Source organism: Mandrillus leucophaeus, unplaced genomic scaffold, assembly GCF_000951045.1.
Source record: "Mandrillus leucophaeus isolate KB7577 unplaced genomic scaffold, Mleu.le_1.0 Scaffold103, whole genome shotgun sequence".
Lineage (NCBI taxonomy): Eukaryota > Metazoa > Chordata > Mammalia > Primates > Cercopithecidae > Mandrillus > Mandrillus leucophaeus.
This window is the reverse complement of record NW_012098432.1, coordinates 2,615,199-2,622,734: the sequence shown is the minus strand read 5'-3', so window position 1 is coordinate 2,622,734 and position 7,536 is coordinate 2,615,199.

Here is a 7,536-nt window from a genome sequence, read left to right as displayed (position 1 = left end):
TGAATTTTGCGGTGTCTCTGGTACTGACTTAAATGTTTTACATAGAACATTCAAATTGTATTATAATTATGTGAGATAGATTTTCCATTATCTCTGTGTTAGATGAGAAAACTGATAGTCATTAAATAATTATCCCAATGTCACACATCTAGCAATAACCATTGCTAGTGTTCAAACGCAAGCACTGTTGCTTCAAAATGTGCTTTTAACTATTCTATCTCTGTATGTATGTGTGTGTGCTACTGCTCACACATGCAAATCTGGAGGGAGACTAAAAGAGAGAGGTTGAAAAAAAAGAGACACTGTTATAAGGGGTGAAATAAGAGAGAGAAAAAAGCATGAGGGAGGAGAAGGGGAAGAGGAGAGAAGGAAAACAAGAGAAAATGTTTTATATTATCGGAACATTAAAAACTAAAATATTTGCTAGGTGATAAGTACCACCTGATAGAGACCATGTAGAATTTTCAGTATTTTTCATCAAAGGCAATATACTGTGATGAATTCTTTGACTTTTAAAATGAATATTTCCAAATTGTTCTTTAAAACAATTTCGTGAAGGGCAATTACATACATATTAGTAAATCTGTAAATACTAACAATGTCATTAGCTCTAAATATATAAAAGGAAACACTGCCTACCCAAGTTTTCATATTATTATATATTCTCCATTCCAGGTTTTAAAACAATTTTGTCTAAAAGAACTTATTAGGTCTTTATCTCTATTTGGTTATTTCTAGAGACATGATATTGAATTAATTAAAACAAAGGGTTATGATTATAATTTGAGAGTGACATTAAAATGTATTGCTTATCAATGGCTTTTAAATTTTTTCAGTCTATTGCAATGTTAATTTTTAACTTAAACTAGAGGAATTTATATATATGTATAATTATATATAATGTAATATATAATATTAATATAATATATAATGTAATAATTTAGGTATATTATTATTTCCTACTGATACATCTATATAATTTAGTACTTATATATATATAACTATATATATTCTAAATTTAATCAATACTAAATAAATAATGCTGTTTAATACTCACTAAATCAACATGACTGGGTTATAACAATTTTTCAGTGAAAACAGATTCATTTTAACATATATGTTATTGAGAAGTATATTATCATTCAGTTATGATATTTTAGGATATAAATTATAATTACAATTCAAACAATTTTATATATTGGATTGTTCTTGATAAATTAAATCCAATATTTTCATCATCTCTATTTACATCAAAATATTACAGATATAGACAATTTGAGTTCATCTATTACAAGAATTGGGTTTCCTTTTCTCTATCAAGAAAACATTTTAGCATCTTACATGTATATAAAAATAAACAATTTTAATTTAACTTTGTACAAGGCTATATATTGTGCATCTTGACTTTGCCCAAAGCCATGCACATTTGGCCACGCCAGTATTTAAGTAGCAGTTTACAGAAGGAATTCAGAAAATACTACTGGCAGTATGGTTGTTTTCTACAAACAACAAATGAAGTGTGAATTTGTAAAGAATTGTGTCTTCCAAAGGAGAAGTAAAACTGTAAATAATGCAAATTGGCAGGATTATAGAATATAATGATTCCAAAGAATATTCTGAGTTATAATTGGAAATCATGTTGAAGGAAGCAGGTTACTCTATATCATGTGTTGCTAAGTATTGAATATGCAGCTTGTGAAGGAATGCAACTATGCCAGAGGAAATTAAAGAGCATATTGTAATATTATGCTCATTCAAGAACCATTATTATACCTTAAACTTGCATGGTCCCCAACCCCCAGGCTGCAGACCAGTACCTGTCTGTGGCCTGTTAGGAGCCCAGCAGCACAGCAGGAGGTGAGCAGCCAGCAAGTGTACATTACCCCCTGACCTCCGCCTCCTGTCAGATTAGTGGTGGCATTAGATGTTCATAGGAGTGCAAACCTTATTGTGAACCACACATGTGAGGGGATCTAGGTTGCCTTCTCCTTATGAGAGTCTAATGCCTGATGATCTGAAACCATTGGTTTCGTCCAAACCATTCCACCCGCAGTGGAAAAAAAAATTGTCTTCCATGGAACTGGTCCCTGGTGCCAAAAAGGTTGGGGGCCACTATCTTAAAATATATGATGTGCTGAGAAATAACATTTTCTACTATTTTTACATTCTTAAGATATAAAGGATCTCTGAGACCATGGGTTATTTGGTTTTCTGATTGTACTAGATTGAAGAACATTTTGGTATGTCTAGACATGAGAAAATCCAAACAATTTATAACTTTAGTATTCCAGTAACCTATAGAATGTATAGCAATTAAAACAAAAATAGAAATAAACATAAGGCTTCAGCTGTTTAGAAAATCACAGATCAGAAGTAGATTAGGGGTGAGAATACCTCTTTTAAGAGGCTGTAAGTATAAAGTTTCCATAACTAAACATATTCACAAAAACCAGAAAATGATTATGCTTCACTTCTACTTCCAAAAGAAATCTGCTGCACTGGAAAGTCTTCTAAATTTACAAAAAGTGTTTTTTAGTGTCTCATTATGACTGAGTAGATCAAAATATCCTTTCCAAAGCAAAAAGTAGACATTTGTCATGGATATGCAAAAATCAGAATGAAAGGCCTTAAACCTCCTTGGCTAACAGAATAATCTGAAACAAAGAAAACTATCAAGTTTTGAGAGCAAGGAAAATGGGCAAAAAAAGGCATCAACATTCAGGTAAGACACCTAAGGAACAAATAAACAATCTCCAGGAAAGTCTGCCTGAAAGTGATTTTCATGCTTGCTGAGGTGGAGACTTATTTAATAGAGTTGTTGACTTGATTCCCCCAATCCATCCCTCCACCCTGGCCTTGGACTTTATGTTCAGCTTTGGAATAGCTTTTCTTTATGTGGTGGTTCATTCAACAGAAATGGCTTTCCTCTGAAGGATCTTCATCAGTATAGATTACTCTCATGTTCTGTGTCAAAAAGTCATGAAAGAAACTGAAAGAGGTACGATGAAAACAACAGGCACTAAAACATAAAGTACAATAAAGTAGGGAGAAACAGAGCTGCTGTCTCCTATGTTTGGAACTGCAAAGATAAATGGAAAGAAGCTTAGAGTTCACTTGTTGAGTCTTTGTAGTTTTAATCATATGCTACTTTGTTCAATGAAATTTATTTGTGTAATATTTTGCTGTATTTAAAAGATAGTGAAGTCAATTATTTCTCATCAGCTCATACTGAAATGAGTTCAGATCACATATCCTTAGAATGTTGACCAAACTCATGACTATAGTCTCTGTGACTTTGAAATTAGGCTACTTCAATCAATCTATAGTCTAAATAAAGAAAATAACTAGTTACTGGTGAGAAAAGGGATTAACAGAGAATATGAATTTTTCATTTTTATACGGGAAAAACTTACTAGTGTTATATAATTATGAGCTACTTTGAACACTTGCAATAACAATCATGCAAGTTATGATATTTAATTTTTGGAGTAAACTAAAAAATAAAAACTGAATATATATATTTTGCATTGGTTTTAATTTATCTTTTAAAAGTTAAAACAAATATATATTTTACTACAACTTCAATTGTTTTTACAAAAATTATTTTATTATTTTGTCTAGATTCATGAGAATCAGAGACTTAATATTTTTATGTTTGCTCTTTTTGTCATTAGTTAAAAACAAAAATGATGTGTGCCTTTTATGCAGTAGATACTGCTTTAAGTCCTCTGCGGATGTTATATGACTCGATTATTTCAAAAATCAATAGAGAATCTGGAGAGCCACTATCAATGCCCTGGACCTCAACCTGCTTCATCATAGTTTCTTGATTTACTGTATCTATGAATTACTAGTAGAACTGGATATTGGGTAAGATTCTTAATTCTTTTAGGTGATTTGAGAATCTGAATTCTTTGTGAGTGCTAACCGCCATAAGCAATGTTTCTATGAACATTCTGCTGCATTCTCACACATGCATGAGATAGTCTCTGGTATACGCACTGTTAATGCTACCTCTGTATACTTCAGCCTTTACCTTTTCTATCCATGGGGATCCAACTATCACACACAAGCTACTGTATCCTTTTGCCAGAGAATTTCTCTGTCTTTTGAAGCATGCTCTGCCTCTCAGCAAGTCAGACGTTCCGGCAATTAATGATCAGAACTCAATGACCGATGAAACTTGGTATATAAATAATGCCTCTTGCTGCACACTCACCCCACCTCAGGTGGGATAACCCTAAACTGTGTACTGCCTTTCAGAGTGTACCAAAGTGTGATAATGCTTTAATTGCCTACAGTGGTAACTTGCTTTATAATCCACCCTTTACTGGCTTACTTTTCTTCTTTGTCTCAGTTTCTCACTGCGTTTCTGGTGTTTCCTGAAATCAATTCTCAGATAAGTTACTACCACTTTTATTCCTGATTCAGAGTTTGCATCTAGAGGAAATTAAAGTAAGAAAGATCCGGGAGTCCAAGTCAGTGTTGTAGATTTCACAGATATTCAATTTTACAAGAAAGAGCGAAAGAGTTTCTGAAAATATTTGTAGTAATTTTACACTCTCAATATCAGTTCATACTGTTTCCATTGATTCATATCCTCCACCAAAATTTCTTAATTTCTGTCAACATAGTTTGTGAAAAATAGTGTTTCATTATGGATTTAATTTGCCTTATTGTATTATTGATTAGGGCAAAAATCTTTCCATGTCTTTAAATGCTAATCTTGTTTTCTCATCAGAACAAATGCTTGTTCATGACTTTTGCCTAGTTTATGCTAGGCTGCTTGTCTTATTCTTATGTATAGTTATACATTCTTAATATGTTTAATAGATTAAATTCTGATGGCTTTAAATATGTTACCAATGTCTTCTACCTTTTTTATTTATCCAAATTTTCTTTTTGCTGCAGTTTGATAAACTCAGTTCTTAATTTTAATATAGTTAGTTCTATTAATATTTTTTCTCATGGTCAGCACATTTTGCTTTGGATTAAGAAGCCCCTTTCTACCCTGAAATAATAAATGTATTTTCCTACATTCTGTTCTAAAAGGCTTAACGTGTTACCTTTACATTTTTTTTAACCCACTAGAAATTGATTTCTCTGCATAGTGTGAGATACAAACCCAATTTCATTATTTTCTCATGAGATGACTACTTTTCCTGGTACCATTTGTAAGTAATATTTCTTCATTTGTTCTTTCTTCTATCAAAATATTTTTTCTCTGGTCAAGGGTCAGCAAATACTTTTTAAGAACCAGATAATAAATATTTTTGGTATTCCACTATGGTTCTCTACCATAAATTATTCTGTGTTTATGTTTTACAACCCTTAGAAAAAAAATAAAAACAGCAACAAAAACATTAGCTCCCAGGCTACACAAAAGAATGCCACAGGGTCAATTTGGCCTTCTGATCTATGTAGTCATAAATTTTGATATCTCATTTCCTCACTTTTTGCCTTTTTCAAGTCTTTGGTCAAATGTTATGCTTAAGATTTTCATCAGTGACCTATTTATAGATGTATTGCTTCTCTACCTAATTGTTATATATTGTTCCTCTCAAATCTATTTTTCACTGTGTGACTTACCACCTTACTGTTTTATACATGGCTTTGGTTTTGCTTTGCTTTGCCTTTTTTTGTTCTCCCTCCAACCCCCACATGCCCTGGAATGCAATCAACACACGAATGGAGTTTTTGTCTGTTTTGTTCATGACTGTCTCTGTGATCTAGAAAAATACAAGCCGTGTATTATATATCCATTAAGAGTTGTATAGATGAATGAATAATTACGTTTTATAGTTTTGGAAGGTTTATAAATCTCCTGGAAATTTTTGTTTTAAAGCACCACACTTCTAGAGCCAGTAACCACAGCTTGTTCCTATAATCCCATATACTCAAGAGGCAGAGGTAGGAGGATGATTTGAGGCCAGGAGTTCAAGACCAGCTTGAACAACATAGTGAGACTTCGTTTCTAAAAAGTAAATAAATAAATAAACTAAAAAAAAAAAAACACCATGTTTTCAATTTATTTATTTATTTTATTATACTTTAAGTTCTGGGATACATGTGCAGAATGTGAAGGTTTGTTACATAGGTATACACGTGCCATGGTGGTTTGCTGCACCCATCAACCTGTCATCTACATTAGGTATTTCTCCTAGTACTATCCTTCACCTAGCCCCCCACCCCCCAACAGGCCCTGGTGTGTGATGTTCCACTCCCTGTGTCCATGTGTTCTCATGATATTCAACTCCCACTTATGAGTGAGAACATGTGGGGTTTGGTTTTTCCGTTCCTGTGTTTGCCAAGAATGATGGTTTCCAGCTTCATCTGTTTCACTGCAAAGGACATGAACTCATCCTTTTGTATGGCTGCATAGTATTCCATGGTGTATATGTGCAACATTTTCTTTACCCAGTCTATTATTGGTGGGCATTTGGGTAGGTTCCAAGTTTTTGCTATTGTGAGCAGTGCTGCAATAAACATGTGTGCATGTGTCTTTATAGTAGAATGATTTATAATCCTTTGGGTATATACCCATTAATGGGATTCTTGGGTAAAATGATATTTCTGGTTCTAGATCCTTGAGGAGTCACCACACTGTCTTCCACAATGGTTGAACTAATTTAAACTCCCACCAACAGTGTAAAAGTGTTCCTATTTCTCCACATCTTCTCCAGCATCTATTGTTTCCTGGCTTTTTAATGATCGCCATTTTGACAATATTGATTCTTCCTATCCATGAGCATGGAATGTTCTTCCATTTGTTTGTGTCCTCTCTTATTCGAGCAGTGGTTTGTAGTTCTCCTTGAAGAGGTCCTTCACATTTCTTGTAAGTTGTATCCTTAGGAATTTTATTCTCTTTGTAGCAATTGTGAATGAGAGTTCACTCATGATTTAGATCTCTGTTTGTCTATTATTGGTGTTTATGAATGTTTGTGATTTTTGCGCATTGATTTTGTATCCTGAGACTGTGCTGAAGTTCCTTATCAGCTTAAGGAGATTTGGGGCTGAGATGATGGGGTTTTCTAAATACACAATCATGTAATCTGCAAACAGACAATTTGACTTACTCTATTCCTATTTGAATACCCTTTATTTCTTTCACTTGCCTTATTGCCGGGGCCAGAACTCCCAATATTATCTTAAATAGGAGTGGTGAGAGAGGTCATCCTTGTCTTGTGTTGGTTTTCAAAGGGAATGCTTCCACTTTTTGCCCATTCAGTATAATATTGGCTGTGAGTTTGTCGTACATAGCTCTTATTATTTTGAGATATGTTCCATCGATACCTAGTTTATTGAGAGTTTTCAGCATGAATGGGTGTTCAATTTTATTGAAGGCCTTTTTTGCATCTATTGAGATAATCATGTGGTTTTTGTCATTGGTTCTGTTTATGTGATGGCTTATGTTTATTGATTTGTGCGTGTTGAACCAGCATTACATCCCAGGGATGAAGCTAACTTGATCTTGGTGAATAAGCTTTTTGATGTGCTGCTGGATTTGGTTTGCCAGTATTTTATTGAGGATATTCA